This window comes from Anabrus simplex, chromosome 1 (genome assembly GCF_040414725.1).
Source record: "Anabrus simplex isolate iqAnaSimp1 chromosome 1, ASM4041472v1, whole genome shotgun sequence".
Lineage (NCBI taxonomy): Eukaryota > Metazoa > Arthropoda > Insecta > Orthoptera > Tettigoniidae > Anabrus > Anabrus simplex.
In genome coordinates this window covers 1,701,464,183-1,701,485,121 of record NC_090265.1, presented here as the reverse complement: position 1 = coordinate 1,701,485,121, position 20,939 = coordinate 1,701,464,183, and positions in this window count along the sequence as shown.

The following is a 20,939-nucleotide window of genomic DNA, read 5'->3' as shown; positions in this document are numbered from 1 at the left end:
CGTACTGAACTTTGGTTCAGAGGGCCCAGCGTTCAATTTTGGGTCGGGCCAAGGATATTAACTACGTATATTTAATTCTTATGACTCGAAGGCAAGATGTTTGTCTTAGTCTGAACACAGTAATTCTCATCTACACCACACTACCAGCCACCCGAGAAACATGGAATATCCGGTGAATACAAAAGTTTTTCCCGGTTTTTGTTATAAAGAAAACACGTAATGTTCTAGGGAAATTCATTTTTTATTTCTTCAAAATATTCGTCATCGGCTTTTACGCACTTTGGCCATCTTTCAAGTAAGTTATTTCAAAAATTTTAAGGTTGAAATCTTCAGTCACCCAGCTCAAAAGTTGAAGGAGAGGCAACTGAGGGTCACCACTCGTGCTCCATTACATTCAATATTTTCCCAGTAGGAAAACCATTCGTTGAGACATTTTCCAACATCCTCGAAATTTCTGAAGTGCTGCTCTGCGAGCGCGTGCCCGATTGATGCGAAGAGGTGAGTCAGATGGCGCCACGTCGGGGCAGTACGGCGGGTGCGGTTGGATGTCCCATCCAAGCGATTTCTAGGTGTCTTTCACTGGTTTTGCTGTGAGACGGTGTATTGTCGTGTAACAAAATCACTTTGCCATGTCTTCTGGCCCATTTAGATCGCCTTTCGATCGATGAGTGACTTAAATTAATCATTTGCTGGCGATAGCGTTGTGCATTAACGGTTTCGCCGGGCTTCAAGTGTCTTCGCACTTTTGTGTCTTTCGCACTGAAATCACCACGTTTAAATATTATCTAAACCATGTCGCACGTGTTCTAATCGATGGAGCGTGTTCACCATATGTTTCTACCAGGAAACGATGAATTTCCACTGAATTTTTCTTTTGATTAAATAAGAAATCAATGCGTGCCACGAATTTTAGTTTTCGAGCACAAACGTCGATATGATCACTGAACGATACAACACAGACGCTAGTGTTTGGCGGACTCAACTACCTACCAACAAACTGGCGTATGTGTCAAATTTATACGCTGGGTGTTGTTCGCTGGCGCCGTCTCTTAGTGAAACCGGAGAAGACTTATGCATACACCTGGTAGTGAATTAATCCCTCCGGTAGGGCACCTGTGCGCAAAACTGGATGGAAACAACATCAAGTGTCGAACTCAGGAAATAGGCAAGAAAGTAGAAGACGACTCCCAGTGCACTTCTGGAGATCATTAACAATGACATGAAGAGCCAAGACTGGCCTTCAAAAACCAACCAACTCAGTCAGGATCGAACCTTTGAACTTGAAATTGAGAGTCGAACACCGACTCACCAAGGCAGCCGTAATGTAAATGAAGAACAAAGTTGAAGCCTAAGGGAATTGGCAGAGAGAGCATTTTGTAACTTTGTTTCCTTCAGTTCGAAAACAGACCTTAATAAATATACGAGGGCTGAAAATAAAGTGGGTGCAACATTGATAGAACGCAATATCTAATGAACTAACAAGTGCAATTGCATAACAGCCCTTCAGTGTTATCACCTGCAGAGTCTATTTCCTTTGGCCACATGTCGGGAAGCCGCTGGGGACCAGGGCAAGGCGTTCTCTGTTGACGACAGCAACGGAGCGCCCACATTTGCGAAGTACAGATGCAACTACAGGAAATCGGCGGCTTTGGAAGGGTTCCTTCAATTTCGGGAACAGATCCATGTCACTAGGACTCATGTCTGGTTAGTACGGAGGGTGTTCCAGGACCTCCCAATGCCACTGTTACAATAAGAGGTTGACGTTGTTTGCCACAGGATAACGTGCGTTGTCATGCAACGCGATAGAAGGATCGTCTCAGAACATTCTCGATAACATTCTGACGCATTTTTTCATCCTTGCATGTGGTCACCCACAAACTCTATTACCTTTCGCCAATTGTCGGGAGGCCATTGGACACCGTTGGTAAGGCGTTCTCGTTCTCTGTTGATAACAGCGACGGTGCTCCTCATTGCCTGCAGTATAGATGCCACTAAAGGAAATCAGCGTCCTCGGAGGGGTTCCTTCAACTTCCGAAGTAGGTCCATGTCACAAGAACTCATGTCCGGTTAGCACGGAGGGTGTTTCAAGATCTTACAATTCCACCGTTGCAGCAAGAGGTTGACGTTGTATGCGACATGACAAAGTGCGTTGTCATGCAACGCGATAGGGCGATCATCTCACAAAATTCTCGATATCATTCTGATGCATTTTTGCCTTACGCAACCTAGATGTTAATCCACGAACGCTGATCATTTTTTTGCAAACCTGCTTTAGAGCGGTGAAAGAGACACTCACTTCAACACCACACAGCAACAACACTCCCAACTGTATGACCGTCGAATGAACGCTACACATCGACAACAGAGCCACCTGACCGCTCCCATATCCTATTTGTGCATGCCCAATCTACTGCGAGTGCATGGATTGCATTGCCGCTACTTCATTCATGCACCTCGTATTAAATGAGCGCGGTTCACTGATGACGTACGGCAGGGCCTCTCAAACGCCCAAAATTCCACACGTGCAAACCGAAGCGCAGAGGTTTTGTGCACCGTGCATCGGTGCGACTCGGCTCGATTCTCACCAGCGTTTTGTTTGGGGGCAAGTCAGCTATGCTCGACTCAAATCTGTTCGGGTGGTCGAGCGCTGCTGAGCAAGTGAGGAAGGGGGAGACAGGCGGAGCGAGCGAGACGGTCGTAGGGAATGCGAGAGACAGCGCTTTTGCTCAAAATCGAGGAGTTGGGGTGGGGTGGGGTGTCAAGCTAGCGAAGTCGTCTTTTGCACCTTGCGCCGTGCAATGCACCGGTGCATGCACTGTGAGAGGCCCTGACGTATGGCTTCCTTTACTCATAGATATACGCCTTATGAGAACATAAGACTGATTCAAGTAACTTCATTCCTCGACCCAAAAATGAAATTCGCACTCGTACATTTTCTCCTCTACACGGAAAATCATAGAATCATAATTATGCTGTTGTCTGTCATTATTATCAGTGTCTGTGTCTGTCAAAAGGAGGGCGTCTCCTGTTGTAATAAATCTCCCCACATCTACTTTAACTGGCAATAAGAATGTGGTCCTTTTCCTACTCCTGTGAATCTGGCATTATAAGAATGGCCTACCATTTTAAGGAAGAATTCACTTTTCAGATTGACTAGCAGAAGGCAATGGAGCATGTAATTTTGTTCAAATCTCCCCAGCCCTATTCTTTCTGGCAGTAGGGAAGAGTGCCCGCCATTATAAACATGTTTACCCATTTAAAACGTGACTGGCATTAGGCAAAGGGGCCTCCTATTATAATCGAGACTCACCAACTCGCGTGTGACTAGAAATAAGTTGACCGAAATTAGGAAAAAGAGCCTGGAAGTAGAAAAGATGGCCTGCCATTGTAACGAAAACTCCCCAAATTTATTGTGACCGTCAGTAGTAAAGGGGGCTCCCATTATAATGATACATTCCAACGCGATTGTGAATTTCAGGCGACAAGTGGGTCTGCAGTTATCTTCACAGCTCTATAACTCGCACCGTACACGGGAAAGAACGTATGGGGACCGTGGATGACCGGGCATTTGCGACCTGCGTTTAATTTCCGGCTGGGTCGTGGGATTTGAATCGTAAATGGTTAATTGCCTTGACTCTTTGACTCAGTGTATGGACTTTCCACAACTTTCCTGATGCACACAGCACAGTTAGCTGAAGACGTAACCCACTCTCATCGGTGTGGATTCCTTGCAGATTACTGATTGACGTGGGCAACCATTCCTCAAAAATTCAAAATAGAGAAGGGAGAAAGAAGAGGCCCGATTTATCTAAGAAGAATGTTAATACATCTATAAAAGGAAGGGAATGGTCCAGAATGGCGTAAAATGGAAATAGTTTCTGGTTCTCGCAAACCAAATGCCGTAGAAATCTGAAGATAACAATAGTTGACCAAGTGTGTATAATATAAGTTGACAGCTTTTGGGGGTAAACGCTTCGATTCTCCACTTACGACATCAGTTGATGCACTAAAGGGTGATGATCTTTGTCCATGCATGGTCATCGTGTGTCATTATCTTCTTATTTACCTCTTGCATACAATTTACTATGCCTGTTATCTGTACAGCCCTACCATAACCAAGAAAATAAATATGAAATTTGGTAGTAATCCAGGAACCAAACCAAACCAAACACCATGGCACTACAGCCCTTGAAGGGCGCTGGCCTACCTAGCGACCGCTGCTCGGCCCAAAGGCCTGCAGATTACGAGGTGTCGTGTGGTCAGCACGACGAATCCTCTCGGCCGTTATTCTTGGTATTCTATACCGGGGCCGCTATCTCACCGTCAGTTAGCTCCTTCATTCTAATCACGTAGGCTGAGTGGACCTTGAACCAGCCCTCAGGTCCAAGTAAAAATCCCTGACCTGGCCAGGAATCGAACCCGGGGCCTCCGGGTAAGAGGCAGACACGCTACCCCTACACCGCGGGGCCGGCAAGTAATTCAGGATCCGACATATTTCGTTGTTCAAGGATATGCCTAAAGCCTTTATAGTTGTTATTTTATAATAATTATGGTTCAAAATGTAAAAATTACGATGTCTAAATAAGCATAAACGATAAAAATTTTAAATTTTTCAAAGATAAATAATTTTTTACATGATATATGGATATTATGTGTATTATGGCTGGGGGTCATGCGAAAAGTTTGTGTAACGTGAAAGACTGTGTGACGCAAGTGACGTGACATTAGCCGTTAGCGTAGGCCTTGGTCGCCAAAGATGCCGTGGCTGTGGATTTGTATCCATAGAGTGTACCGTCAGTGACGTGACAATCGTCTTTACCGTAGGCTGTGGTTGCAAGTTAAATTCCTTTGACTTAGAGTTTCATTTCTCCTTGATATAACATTGTTTGTCAGGTGTACATTATTGTCTCGTATAATAAAATATTAAATAATTATACTACTGAGCATCACCAAGGAGCCTTCATGAGAAAAATGAACCTCTGTACCCATATTCATGAAATGATGTAAATAAATCCTTCGTTATCAATATTTGAGCTTACCGAGCTTGATAGCTGCAGTCGCTTAAGTGCGGCCAGTATCCAGTATTCGGGAGATAGTAGGTTCGAACCCCACTGTCGGCAGCCCTGAAAATGGTTTTCGGTGGTTTCCCATTTTCACACCAGGCAAATGTTGGGGCTGTACCTTAATTAAGGCCACAGCCGCTTCCTTCCCACTCCTAGCCTCTTCCTATCCCATCGTCGCCATAAGACCTATCTGTGTTGGTGCGATGTAAAGCAACTAGCAAATATATATATTTGAATATTAGGGCAAGATGCCAGTTAGGACGCCAAATCAAACAGTTTTATGCTGCTGAGTGTAGTGTTTCATTATAGAGATATATATTGAGTATCACACAAACTCCACGTCTCCTAAAGAGAGAAATTAATCAGATACTGTCGACATTCTAAGTTTGGCTGTGAATCGAATCTACAATCTTCTGAACCTAAGACTAAAACGCTTGCTAAACAGCCTAGGATGCAGGTTAAGGATGAACTTGTCTAATAGCATGTAAACCTAGGAAGAGTAGTCTTTGAAATATTCACCAGGACCTCAGCCTTTATCAACTTTTTGGACATTCCAAAGCAGCCATTTCGTGCGAAGTCCTGAACGCAAGACGTTCGTATTTTTCAAACCGATATAAAGTGCTCTTACAGCAACTAGCACTTCAGAACGTATCAAAATAACTGGGAGAAGCCAGATCAATTGAGCCCGCCTTCCAATATCGTATCCCTGTAGGGAATCAATTTCTGTCGGCTTAGCCCCTTTCGCTCTTCGACTACACCCATATGAGAAAGAAGACGACGTCTGTTGATGGATAACCTCAGAAAACTGCACAGACCGCACTTTGTCTCCTTCATCCACCCAGCAAGAAGCTTTGATGACTGCTAACTGCTTTTTCCATTATCTCATACAACGTATTGTCTCATACAACGTACTTCAGTGAAACACTATTTCAAGTAACGTAAATAAATGCTCTTACTGGAAACACAAGAAACGATTGTGATTAATTTAAACGCAACATAGCTTAAAACAAAAGAGAATCCATTCATTAATCTATAAAATAGTCAGTAATTTTATTTTAATACGTTGGGACATATTCTTCCTTCTCATAAAATGAGTATTAAAATACGCCAGCTTCGAGTAGGTAGAGATAGGGGTTCGAATCCCACTGTCAGCAAACCTGAAGATGGTTTTCCGTTGGCTCCATTTTTACGCCAGAACTATGCTGAAGCTGTACCTTAACTAAGGCCTCGGCCGCTGCCTTCTCGCTCCTAACCCTTTCCTATCCTATCTTCGCCTAAGAACTATGTGTGTCGGTGTGACGTAAAGCAAATTATATAAAATAAAAAATAAAAATAAAAAGCAATGCCACTAACAGTGCCAAACTTAAGAAAATATTTTGATTTTACTGGGCACTTTAATTACGTGTGTTGTTGGAGGCGTATTCTAGTATAATATGGGAAGTGCACTTTCTGGTTTATTTTCTGTAGTAAAATTCGATATACATACAAAGAAGACTGTACGTGAAGTTGCCCACGCGAGCGCAAAGCTTGGAAAGTTATACACAAAACTCTACAGACCTCCCATCCTTCATTTTCCCTTCTCTGTTCTTCTCTTCTGTGCACAGTGGTTAATGGTGGTCGTTGTTTGAATGCAGACCTACTTGGAGTATTTATTTGTGGCAGCAGACACGGGAAAAAAAGCGCCACTCTCAACGATCTATTGTAACATACAAATATGAGGGAGCATTTATCATCCTCTTGTGCAAGCAACGTAAGTCACATCCACTCGTTCTTTTGTTAACTCTGGACTAGCTGTCGTTAGCAGGCATTACATATTTATATATATCATTTGGAAAATATAAATTCTCATGTTATATTACTCATTGTCCGACCACTTGGCTGAATGGTCAGCGTTGAAGCCTTCATTTCAGAGGACCGCGTGTCGATACTCACCCCGATTGGAGAATTTAATTACGTCTGATTCATTATTCTGGCTCGGGGACTGAGTGTTTATGTTTGACGCAACACACTCTTCATAAATTTCAGACAATACACCACGTTACCAACCGTCACAGAAGCAGAAAATAGTGCATAAATACCTCCACAGCCTGTACCTTAATTAAGGCCACGGCTGCTTCCTTCCCACTCCTAGCCCTTTCCTGTCCCATCGTCGCCGTAAGATATATCTGTGTCGGTGCGACGAAAAACAACTAGCAAGGAAAAAAGGTTCATACGTTTTCTGATACAGCTGGTACGTAACACACTTGTTCATCATAGTATTCCAGCTATTCGACCCCTACTCTGACACGCTGCTTTGAATGAGCAGTGGGCATACTTCAGGCAGAGGCTCACTTAGTAGAGTAGTAGTAGTAGTAGTAGTAGTAGTAGTAGTATGGCCTGCTCTAGAATAACAATTAGGCCTATTCCAAATTATAGCACTACAATTCACTAAATAACTCAACATTCAACCTGAAAAGAGCCGTTCCTTAAGAAAAGCTTCTTCCACTTCATTTTTATTAAATTCTACACACAGTTTATTCAAAATTAGCAGTGAAGAGAGGGTTTCTCCTCTGGCTTGGAGGAAAAATTTGCCTCCAAGTCAGATAGATTTTTCCGCCGCCAGAGTAATGAACTGATACTCTAGGAAACAGATTATTAAATGGACATGGTTCTTGCCCTGGGAGTCGCCACTACTCGATCCCCTCCCCATCGAAATGGGACGAAGAGTGTTCACGGTTCACACCTGTCTGCGGCCTGGTCATTCCAGCTCTGGAACTTTGGACTGTTAGATCGGCAGCTTAGTCCTGTTCGTTAAAAGTGAGAAAATGTGTGGTTTTTCATTTGATCGAGTATTTCGTATGAAAGCATTGACTTTAATCGCGTCATTGCTACTGACATCATTGTAATGTATGTTCATTTCAGTTGGGAAAACCACTAAGACAGTCTTTCTGAGGATGTAAAAAGGCAGTTGAAGAATGAGTGTCTACCATTATGATGAAAGCTCCCCCAACCTGACTGCGACTGATGGTATGCAAGCGGGTCTACTATTACAGTGAAAATTCCTCAACTCAGTCTTCATATGAGAAAAGATATTTGGTGACTTCCCCGTCGCGTGTCTAGGGTAACGTTAAGTGCTATGCAATTTCATACAATCTTGCTCACAACGTGTACACTACCTAACTTAGAATTCTGTATACAATGTAGAATTCCGTAGCGAAGCACGGGTACATCAGCTAGTATAATATAAAACCAAGGGACACTCGGAATGTTAATATTGTAAGTAGGTGGTTTTGTATACACACACTAACCGTCAGAATTCATGGACCACTTGAATTCTTAAAGGAAAAAGCATGTTAAATTGTGCAAAATTTGTTTAATTATTTACATTAATTATTTCCATGAACAAAAAATCTAAGTAAATAAGGGTAAGTTCCATTAATTTTGCAGGTCATTGTATATTATAGGGAATGAATACTGAAATACAATGTCCTATTTTGATTTACTTGATTTCTGAAGCTGCAGATTTGCTCTAACAGACGTGAATATCCTTCAACCAGTCAAATATGCAGTCCGCATGACGCAATCGTAGTGCATGCTGCCTACAGTACACAGTGTTCCATACAGGTTTACGACCTGAACTTTCTCAACCGGTTAGGCCCCTTCTACATGAACTGTTCAAACGCCGCTGCATGGCCGCCTGTAACGCCGTAAAATGTACAAACTACACGTGACCGTCTAAAAACGAGGCTTTTGGACAGTGATCAATGCACTGGGCTATTCTACAAGAACAGTTAAAATGCTGATATTGAACAGGTCACTTTCAAAATTGACTCTATAGATCGGTTTTACTGCAGGATTTATTTTGGTTGAAGAAATTCGTAAAAAAAAAATTTCTGGAAAGGAGACGTAGATGGACTCACCCCATGTTATCTAATGGGCTCTCAACAGGAAAATTTCATGCCATGCTCGGTAAACATAGAATGCATCGAGAGAAGTTCTTTCAATTCCACAAACATCCGGCTCCATTGCTAAATGGACAACAAGCTGGGCTATGGTCGTAGGGGCCCCAGGTTCGATTGCCGGCCAGCTCCGGGATTTTGACTTTCATTGGTTAATTCCGATGGTTCGTAGGCTGGGTTGTGTGTGTGTGTCGTCTTAATTTATACAATTCATCAGAGGTAGAGCCCCACAGACGCGCAGGTCGCCTAAAAGGTGTCAACTCGTGAGATCTGCACTAGAGCTCTCCGGGGCTACACGCCACTATTTGTTTAGTTCTACAGAATGTCAGTTCTCTCATTCGGTCAACAATTTTATTTTGTAGGTGACAATGATAATATTGCCGTCATGATGAACAGTATTACTCCAGCTTATGACAGATACAGTGCGGACGCTTTTCAACAGCCTGTTACTTCCTCGTGTAAATAGGTTCCCGTTCCTACCGACAGCAGTTGCAACGCCTCCGAAGGCGTTGTCACCACCTGCAGCTTTTCAAACGCCAACGAAGCCCGCCGTGAGAACTTTCGGGTAGACCAGGGCCTCTCAGGGTGCATGCGCCCGTGCACTGCACGGCGTAAGGTGAAGGAGACGATTTCACTAGGTTCACCAGAGTGCAAACCCCCACTCCACTTCCCCTACACCTGTCTCACCCGTTCGGTCTGTCTTCGCCTTCTCCACCTTTCCCGCTGATTCTCCCCTCACTGCGAAATATTTAGGTGCGTTGACACCGTTGTATGGGTCAATGTTACCGGTGTTAAATTCATTGGACACAGTATCCAAGTACAGGAAAATACAGGAAAATTGGAAGAAATAGTGCAAATAATCAAAAACAATGTTATTGAATTTTATTGAAAATAATATATATATATACGTCTGAGTTTCTGCGGAATGAACAATACTCGTAAGCATTCTTACACATTTTAAATTTCATAATTGAAAGGAATGAAGTTTGAGCAGTTCAATACACAACTAGAGGCCACTGCATTTCTCGCACTTTCTATTACAGCCAGCAGTGCAAGAACAACAGACTGCTTTATTGCATGAAGAACGTTTTCCTACCCTTCTATTTCTAATCGGGCGAGTTGGCAGTGAGGTTAGAAGCGCAGCTGTGAGCTGGCATCCGTGAGATACTGGGTTCGAATTCGAATGTTGGCAGCCCTGAAGATGGTTTTCCGTGGTTTTCCATCCCATCGTCTCCAAAAGACCTATCTGTGTCGGTGCCACGTAACGCCTATTGTTACATTTACACTTCTACCTTTCTTGCAGCTGTCCTTGATTTAACAGTACTTCGTCAATATCTCACCATCAGGATGTTCCCTTGGGACAGCTGTTCGGCTGATTATGTTAGCGCTTGCAAGCTCTTCGGCTAGCTTCCGAAGAAATACTGATTTTGTTATTCTCTCTGGTGTTATTTCCTTTTAAATGATCCAAGCATTTATTACAGACAGATCTAAGATGTTCTGAAAAGAGTGAACAGGCCACCACCTCGTCCCTGTTCTGGTATAATGTTTACGGGCCATCTGGTCAACTACATCAACACCATAATTTGTTTCGTTATAACACTCCACTGTTTAAGGTGCTTTCTTTCCATTGTCAGAGACGTCTATGTCTGGGTGGAGTGTGCTCAGAAGAACCACATTCTTCCTTCGCTTACGTTGATACTACACACTTACGGTTATAACATCGTTCTTATAGACTTTTGTTCAGTAAAGTTCACTTTTCATACTTTTCACTTCGTATGGAATTTCCCGTCTTACTTTGTTTACTGTGCCCAAAAGGCTACCGCCTTTCTCTTTCAGCTTCACGGCGAGCATTACCAACGGAAAATAATTGCCAGTAGTAACGTTACGACCTTTGTTCTAATATGGACCCATTAGCTTCATAACAACATGTTCTGATAGACGCTCATCACCAGGACGAGTGTCATTCCTGCAGACATATGGAAAACAATTTGCTAAATATATACTGATTTCATCTACTGCGAACCAGTAATTTTGGCCATATTTATCGGGTTTAGTCGAAATGAACTGAGTAAATGGGCACCTAGTTTTACTGGGAAAGAGTTCCTTGTCAACTGTGATAAATGGATGAATTAAAATCACTCTAAATAACGAAATTCAAACACGTCGGAGAACCAACCATTAAATAGCTCAAAGATAATGATGCACACGTTTACATGAATTGACATATTTAAAAAATATTTAGAAAATTGAAATGGGTAACGAACCCGAGTAATATGAAACCTGTTACATGGAATATGAGTGGGTTACGTTACTCGTTAAGTCCCTAGTTCCCTGCCCGAAGGCCCAATCTAAAACCGTTCATGAGATGCGAAAATAATATCCGACACACTAGTAATTGTCCTAGTTTACATATGTACATTCCGATCACTCGGACACAATATATAAACACTTGTTCAGAACTGCGTCTAAATTATCCATCTAAAACAACACAGATTCTAATCATATGGGCCCGTATCCATGAGCAAAGGATATGGGTAGAGCCTCTCTTCCCCAAATTTAGTCATCGGGCCAAGGTCTCCCCGTTACTCAACAAAGGACAACATCACAACACAAAAATGCACTAGACACAACAATAAACAACACAAGTAAAATATGCATAAATCACACATGTAACGTAAAACACACACAAAACATGCACTGAAGTTAATAGAGGCGCCGGGATTCGATCCCACATATCCAGGCTCCGAAGATTGCATGTCTCACAAAGACACATATTTACAGCATATCTCGACACGACAGGGGACATCAGCTGACTCGGGAGCTTCCTCCCTACCTGGAACACAATAATCTCGTCGGGACTTGGCCGAACTCCTGCTGCTGCATAATAGCACAAAATTCTCAGTGACAAATCTATCTCACAGCGCACATTTTCTCGCATAAAAACAGGCTGGCTTATCAATACATACATATCATGGCTCCAAATAAATCTCCATGGCTTTCATAGCCTTTCTCTTATCATTTCAGCCCCGTAAACATCCCACGGCAATTATAGCCTCACACAAAAAGGACCCTTGGTTTGATGACCGTTACATGAGAGAATTTCCCTGCCACCACGTTTGAAGACCCTGTTATATTCCGACGTTGAATAACTCCCCCGTTACATGTCCTTGCAGCTGAAAATTCATGCGTCATACATAGAAACATCCTGACCTTATGCTGTCTCTAGACAACTCCGTACAATATCGCGACGCAGATTGCGCGCAGCCCATTAGGTAACATGATATGAAGAATATGCCCAACATCTCTATCAAAAATCAACTTATACAGGAATAAATTACTAATAACTAAGACACACAGCTATATCTCACCTATTATATCTCTTGTTCTCATCTAATTTATATATAATATTTATCTTGGGGCACGAACATGCATGCAGCCCTGAACGTATTTAATTTTGCTTAAACTGAGCAAAGCAAATGCCGCACTGGCTTACATTTAACAATTAATTAACTTGTTTAAGAAAGGCCTAAACTAGTGCATCAAATATTACTTCACATGCTTATAGACAAAAGAATATAACTTACCAGTCATATCTCCATCAGCGACGAATCACTTGACCGCTATGCCATGCGTGCTTAGCCCATGATGACGCCACTCAGCACAGGGATGTAGGTCCTCTCCTCGACTCCTGGATTCACCATGGTTGTCGTCTGCTTGATCCTGGTCGTGTCTGTAATCGTGGACTTACTTCGGAACATCGACTTCACCGCTTAGCGTGATGGTACACAAGACTACAACTTTAGTGTTAGGCTACTATCAACTATAGCTACCGCCCAGAGATGAGTCCCGTCTGTGCGGCATTAATTACGGGAATCAGCCCTGTTGTAGGCAGTCCTTGACAGTGGTTTTATTTTACGTGCCTCGCACACATTATTACCACGATCCGCGTACGCGTTATAAAAATGTTTCTACTACTCAATATCGTCACCAGCTATTGTGAGCTAAAACAAGGTGATTATACAATAGTCTGACAACCGTTTCACTAATGAATATGTCTAATAAGCTCGTGAATTATGTCACGCCTGACTTGGCGTTACAGGACAGCGAATGAATATCAAGTGAGTCTGTGAATGAGAATCAACTGAGAGTCTATCTGAAACACGAGTGATTCTAAGAATCAAGTGAGCGTTTCCCCCTTTTTTTCAGCCTTTATAGCTAGTAACGAAGTGAACCCCCGTCTAACACACCGTCCTTCTTTGTGACCGCCTGCCAGATGTCAACGGCCACATCTGCAAACGCGCACCTCTCTCAGTTGAGCACAAGTAAATAATATTATCAACACCTGGCATTCGATAATTCTGCTCTTGGGGTGTCAGATCTGTGGAATTTAGCATAGTGGCGGATTTCTTGATTTAAATTCAGATGATTCAATCCCTGGGAATGAGAGGTTTGTCAAACAGTGACAATTGTTCTGTAGATCCCCTCGTTTAATTTTCACCCCCTTCAGCTGCGCTTGGACTTGGTGATATAGTACGAGTCTGCATGAATGAAATCACGGCTTGTGACTCAATTACAACTTGGGGAATTCGTTCCTTCCGGACCAATACGGGGTTCTCACGGCCTATGGCACGGCCATCCAGGGTCCCTGCCTTCGCTCCCCGCGACTCAATGGCGCACTAAATAAAATTATGCCGCAGTGTTGTTATGGATAAACTGAAGCGTAGTGCGATGTGGTTCAATATTTCACCGCTATAAATGCCTGCCTGCCTTTTCTCTTCGTCAACTGTGCACTTGATTATATGTTTTAGAATAGAATTATCAATCATCAGCCTCCAAGCACTTGCTGGGCTGCCGGCCGGTAATGATCGTGTGGCATATCCAGTAGGACCCAGTATTTCTTTCAGCACATTCTTTTGAGCTCGACATCCATTCACCTGGCCTCTAGGCATCATAGGATTCGACTTTGTGCCGTCGCTGGCCTCCAAAAGCCGCTACTCATCTTCTTCTCCCCCTCGGTGACATTGTAGAGCATCAGCAGTTGCAGTACGGTGAAAATGTCCCCCGAGAAGCAGATCCCCTTCTGAACCTTGGGCATTTTCTCTCCTATTGACTCCTTCCATGGCCTTGGGAAGAAGTCGCTGCAACACATTATGTTTAATATAAAGAAGCTTTGTCAGTGTTTGTATACGTTAGTTATACAAGCGCAAATGAATTACGACGATACTTAGAGTGTATGCCGGTATCGCTATCTGGCATAATTGTTTCATGTTCACCATCACCGTCTGACGAACTTTATATCTGAATTTGTGGTAAAACGAAGTCGTCGTCCGAGTCACGGTCACTATTCTCACATTTGGATGTCTTCTTCATTTCCTACCACTTCTTCCCACACCTGCGGGGTCACGGGTGCGAACTGCGTAGCACATGTGGATTTGTCCCTGTTTTACGGCCAGATGCCCTTCCTGACACCAACCCTATATGGAGGAATGTAATCACTATTGCGTATTTCTGTGGTTGTTTGTAGTGTGGTATGTTGCCTGAATATCAATAGGAGAGTGTTGGGACGGACACATACACCCAGTCCCCGAGCCAGAAGAATTAATCTGAAGCCATTTAAATCCCCGACCCCGGCCGAAAAATCGAAGCCGGTACCCTCTGAACCGAAGGCCAGCACGCTGACCATTCAGCCAACGAGTCGGAGATTCCCACATTCGGATAAGGCAACTATTTCCTCTGATTCCAATATTATTGAAATGAGAAGTCTTTTCGGAACAGACTAACTAACCCAATTGTTAACTTGGGCGTGAATTTGGCAGGTCGTTACACACTCGGTGGTACTCTGGTGACCAGTCACTGGTAGTTCCGCTTGCACGTAGCAGATATGGTTCACGAAGAGGACTAGAATAGACTGCGCGGTACTTACTTTCAAATTCTCTCGAAACATTGGTGAAACAAAATACTATCACATCACCCAAATAAATAATGCAACTCGGTCGTTTATGTGTTGCATCGCACACAATTATTGACATCTTATGTAAGACGAAGGTAACATGACAAAATATATTGCCTGTAAGCATAAAACACTACTAGTCACAATGACTATATTTTGGGCGTTTAAGGTAAATTCAAAAAATACAGACGTAATTTTTATTGAAGAATAAAATACAAGGTGGTGTAATTAAACTCTTCACGAATGATGAAAAGTCACGGAACAGATTTTTTGAATATGGAAAATTAAGCAAACTTAGAAGTAGGCTGAGGAGTCAAAATGACTCCATCGGGCGTTCTAGTGTTAACGTCGTAGGTCTATTAATGTTTTCGGTGACGCAAGGATTTGCTAGGATGGGAAGAAAACGGTTGTGGCTTTAATTAAGATACAGTCCCAGCATTTGCCTCATTTGGAAGTGGGTTATCACAGAAGCAGTCTTCAAGGCTGTCGACGGTGTGATCGTACCTAAAATTCTCACGAATGCACAGCTACGAGACACTAACCACAGGCCAAGGCCGCTCCATATTATTATTATTATTATTATTATTATTATTATTATTATCCATCCATCATCTGTTTACCCTCCAGGTTCGGCTTTTCCCTCGGACTCAGCGAGGGATCCCACCTCGACCGCCTCAAGGGCAGTGTCCTGGAGCTTCAGACTCTTGTTCGGGGGATACAACTGGGGAGTATGACCAGTACCTCGCCCAGGCGGCCTCACCTGCTATAGTGAACAGGGGCCTTGTGGGGGGATGGGAAGATTGGAAGGGATAGGCAAATATGAGGGAAGGAAGCGGCCGTGGCCTTAAGTTAGGTCATCCCGGCATTCGCCTGGAGGTGAAGTGGGAAACCACGGAAAACCACTTCGAGGATGGCTGAGGTGGGAATCGAACCCACCTCTACTCAGCTGACCTCCCGAGGCTGAGTGGACCCCGTTCCAGACCTCGTATCACTTTTCAAATTTCGTGGCAGAGCCGGGAATCGAACCCGGACCTCCGGGGGTGGCAGCTAATCACGCTAACCACTACACCACAGAGGCGGACATTATTATTATTATTATTATTATTATTATTATTATTATTATTATTATTATTATTATTATTATTATTATTACCCCTGTGGTCTAGAGATAGATATCCCGCCTCTTTCCGGAACGCCCTGAGTTCTAATCACGGCCAGGTTTTGAACATGGATCAAAGGGCTCTTTTGAGGGCCACTTAGCGTACGCAAGGACATTTGAGGAGCTATCTAGTGTTGAGATAGGGCCCTCGGTCTAGAACGCCAAGAATAACAACTGAGAGGATTGGCACGCTACCCACGGTTAACCTCATAGTCTGCAGGTCTTCGGGTTGGGCAGCAGTTTTTTTGGTAAGCCAGAGCCTTACAGAGTTGTAGCATCCCTTTATTTCTTCTTCTTATTTCGTTTCACCCTCTTTATGGTACATTGAATCAGTCATTTCTCTGGGTGGTGTTCTTTTCTTTCCAGTAATTCTAATCTTCGTCTCCTCTCGTCTTCCGAGATAATAGGTTTGGCTTCTAATGTAGATTTGTCTTGGAATCTTATACTTTTGTCTTTAGTTATCACTTTAGATGTTCGATCGAATAGTGAACTTTCTGTACTTTTTAATTCTACGAAGTCTTTTATAGTTTCATTAAACCAGTTGGGTTTTGTTTAGCATCCCATCATTATAATTATGTCCGACTCGTTGGCTGAACGGTTAGCGTACTGGCCTTCTGTTCAGAGGGTCCCGGGTTCGATTCCCGGTCGGGTCGGGGATTTTAAACTAAATTGGTTAATTCCAAAGGCACGGGGGCTGGGTATTTGTGCTGTATTCATCATCGTTTTATCCTCATCACGACGCGCAGGTCGTCTGCGGGAGTCAGACAGAAAGACCTGCACCTGGCGAGCCGAACCCGTCCTGGGATATCGCGGCACTAAAAGCCATACGACATTTAATTTCATTTTTCATTATAATTATGATTTTTACATTTTAATTTTTTTAATTTCGTGTGGCTATTTCTAGCCGAGTGCAGCCCTTGTAAGGCAGACCCTCCGATGAGGGTGGGTGGCATCTGCCATTTGTAGGTAACTGCGTGTTATTGTGGTGGAGGATAGGTTTATGTGTGATGTGTGAGTTGCAGGGATGTTGGGGACAGCACAAACACCCAGCCCCCGGGCCATTGGAATTAACCAATGAAGGTTAAAATCCCCGACCCGGCCGGGAATCGAACCCAGGACCCTCTGAACCGAAGGCCAGTACGCTGACCATTCAGCCAACGAGTCGGACATTTTTTACATTAATATTGTTATTGTTATTATGAATATTAATATTACTTAAAATACACTGATATGATACAACAGTGCACGAGCTTTTATAATCTGTACACCCATAAGAAAGCAGCTCTCAGTACAAAAGGACAGGGAAGGTTTTTCTGGAGAAAGTAAATCTTATTATCTCCAAGTACTCCAAAACTTGGACTGTGCTCCAGGCACGAGTGTAATGGATTGTATTGTTCTGTTGCAGACGCAGCGTACATCTCCCAAGGTCTCTGTTCAGGTAAGTGGACAATACTTCTGAGTGGGCGTCTTACAGTTTATAGCTCCTAAGTTTATATTACTGCAATATTGGGTGAAATTTGGCCACATAAAAGTATTAAGAAATGAAATATTTTTGCAGAAAGAAGTGACATAAAATGTAACTCTTCTAACAGCATTAGCTCCTTATTTTAACAGACGCCGGGATGTTGGGCATTTTTTCTCCCTGCAGTTTTTTAACCTCGCAGAAGTCATCAAGCCGCATCTTGTGTACAAAAACACTCAAAATAGCATAACAATAATTGGTGACTACAAAATTATGATCGTAAGTTCAGTCATAGTTTTTAAGAAATAAGGAAAGAAAACAACTTTCTCCAGCACACGAAGTTCAAGAAATCATGTTACAGAAGTGTGTCATATAATATATTTTCCTACTAAGGCCTAAAAGGAGGTGGGTTCGATTCCCCTTAAGGAAATTGATAATTTTAAGCAACGAGGTTTCCACTTTCGCAGGTGACCCTGAGGTTTAATCAGCCTACCCCCCAAAACGAGTAATAGGTTAAAGTACGGGGATAAAGACGGTCAGGCATAGAGTTAAACATACTATCCCATTAACTGCTTAGGTTACGGACAATGGAAGCCTTTACCTTCAGCCCTTCCCAGGGCCTTCATGGCCTGTACGGAGATGACCTTGCTTTGCTTTTACTAAGGCCTAAAATTAAAAGGAAATTCCCACTGTAATAGTTATTTATATTAAAAGGAAATTCGCACTGCAATAGTTATTTATGTACCATAGCTCCAACGGCCGTGTCCAATATCCAGTATAGGATGAGTCCGCTAATGATCTTTACATACGTGTTTCATGCAATACTTTCTAGTAATTGCTCCCTAGTCCGCCTCTATGGTGTAGTGGTTAGTGTGATTAGCTACCACCCGGCTCTGCCACCAAACTTCAAAAGTGGTACGGTGGCTGGAACGGGGTCCACTCAGCCTCGGGAGGTTAACTGAGTAGACGGGAGTTCTATTCCCTCCTCAGCCACCCTAGAAGTGGTTTTCCGTGGTTTCGCATTTCTCCTCCAGACAGATCCCTCGTTGGTAGCTAACTTTAGGCCAAGACCACTTCCTTCTGTCTTCCTTGTCTATCCCTTCCAGTCTTCCCATCCCTCACAAAGCCCATGTTCAGCATAGCAGGTGAGGCCGCCTGGACGACGTACTGGTCCTCCTTTCCAGCTGTCTCACTCTCCAGGAAACTGCCCTTGAGGCGGTAGAGGTGGGATCCCTCGATGTGTTCGAGGGATAAATGAACCCTGGACGTTAAACGGATAAAGAAAGAAAGAAAGAAAGAAAGAAAGAAAGAAAGAAAGAAAGAAAGACATTGCTCACTAAATTATACTACCAATTTCAAGTAATTTGTAAGTGAAATGAAATGGCGTATGGCTTTTAGTGCCGGGAGTGTCGGAGGACAAGTTCGGCTCGCCTGATGCAGGTCTTTTGATTTGATGCTCATAGGCGACCTGCGCGTCGTGATGAGGATGAAATGATGATGAAGACGACACATACACCCAGCCCCCATGTCAGCGAAATTAATCGATTAAGGTTAAAATTTCCGACCCCGCCAGGAATCAAACCCGGGACTCCAGTGACCAAAGGCCAGTACGCTAAGCATTTAGTCATGGAGCCGGACAAATTGTAACTAGAAATAAATGTGAGTCATTTCTTCTTCATTTTCGTTTCGAGTTTCAAATAGAACACGTTTCTAGCCAAAAACATATGGCTGCTAATTTGTTTATCAAGAATCTTCTTTGGCTTTCATGAAAAGACCGATAGTCCAGAAGAAATTTCCGCTAAGGCCAAGTGAATTATACAGCGTAAACGGTGAAGAAGTAATTTTAACATACTGCAGATATATACATATAACTTCAGACACACTCAAAGCGCCTTCACTTCTTACTCATAGCCGCTGTGGGTGGAGGTGGTAGAATTGACCTATGGTATCCCCTGCCTGTCGTAAGAGGCGACTAAACGGGGTAGTAGGAGCACGAAACTTTAGAGTATAGGTTGGTGACCTCAGACCGTAGCATAGTACGGCATTGTTTCCACTTATTCGTGTCAGGTTCTTAACTTTCATCTTACCTACAGTATTCGGGAGACAGTGGGTTCAAACCCCGCTGTCGGCAGACCTGAAGATGTTTTTCCATAGTTTCCCATTTTCACATCAGGGCTGTACCCTACGTAAGACCACAGTTGCTTCCTGCCTACTTCTAGTCTTTTCCTGTCCCATCGTTGCCATAAGACTTATCTGTGTCGATGCGACTTAAAGTAAATGGTATTTAAGAAAACAACTTTCGTCTTTACTGTCCGACTTCTCTATGTCTGGCCCCACAATATAGGGGTAGCATACCTCCTTTTTACTTGGAGGCCCCATATTCGATGCATCAAAAGCGTCGTCAGGTAATGTAGCGTACGTAGGTCTCAAAACCACGGTTAGCTGCTTAACCGCTCACTCCACTACCGATTCTTTTAACCACGTTAAAACGTCACAAATTTTAAAACCGGGCTTGATGCAACATAAATTCAATTTAACCTTGGTAAGATATCAATTTTACCACGGTTAAGTCGTAACCGAAGTTGACGCACCCCGGGCATTAGTCTACCGGCGGTCTTCGTTGGCGTTCCAACAGCTACGGCGTTGACAACGCCTTCAAGGCACTGCGACTGCTGGTGGTAGGAACGGGGACCAATCTACACGCGGAAGTAACCAACGGTTGAACTCCGTCCTCGGTGTATTTATTGTCTGCGTGTAAAAATCATTTATGGTGTTTAACTCGCTATTTTTGACACCGAGAATTATTTGTGAAATTTAACAATGGTCACCTTTGTATAATGTTTAGTGCAAAATCTACAGCAACCACGAAGATTTCCTAATGAAAGTATGGTGATTGGAGTATCAACCACGCAATGAAGGGTATGAAAGATAAAATTATTTTCTTTATAAATTGTAATGGATAGGCCTATATGATAGAAATGCCTGTAATTTGAAAGGATTCACATCTATTTATTTAAACGTATAAAAATGTAGTATATGTTTGAGATTGACGTTGGGTATTAAAGTATGAGAGTAAATGTTTATTTCTGAGGTCTCTTGAAGTGAAAAGTGAACTAAAATTCAATAATAACGTATTTCTATAAAATAGTGTATCACAGTTGTAGTCCATAGTAGGCCTATGCTATTAATACCTAATGGTCACCTTAACAATAGAATAATTGCCGTCATCCGAAATTCACGGTCAATAACCTACAAAATTCCGGTTACCATTGGAACATGTAAAATACACTGACTGACAGAGCAAATGCAACACCAAGAAGGAGTGGTCAGAACTTTATGCCAATTGCAGGGTAGACTGACGTCACTG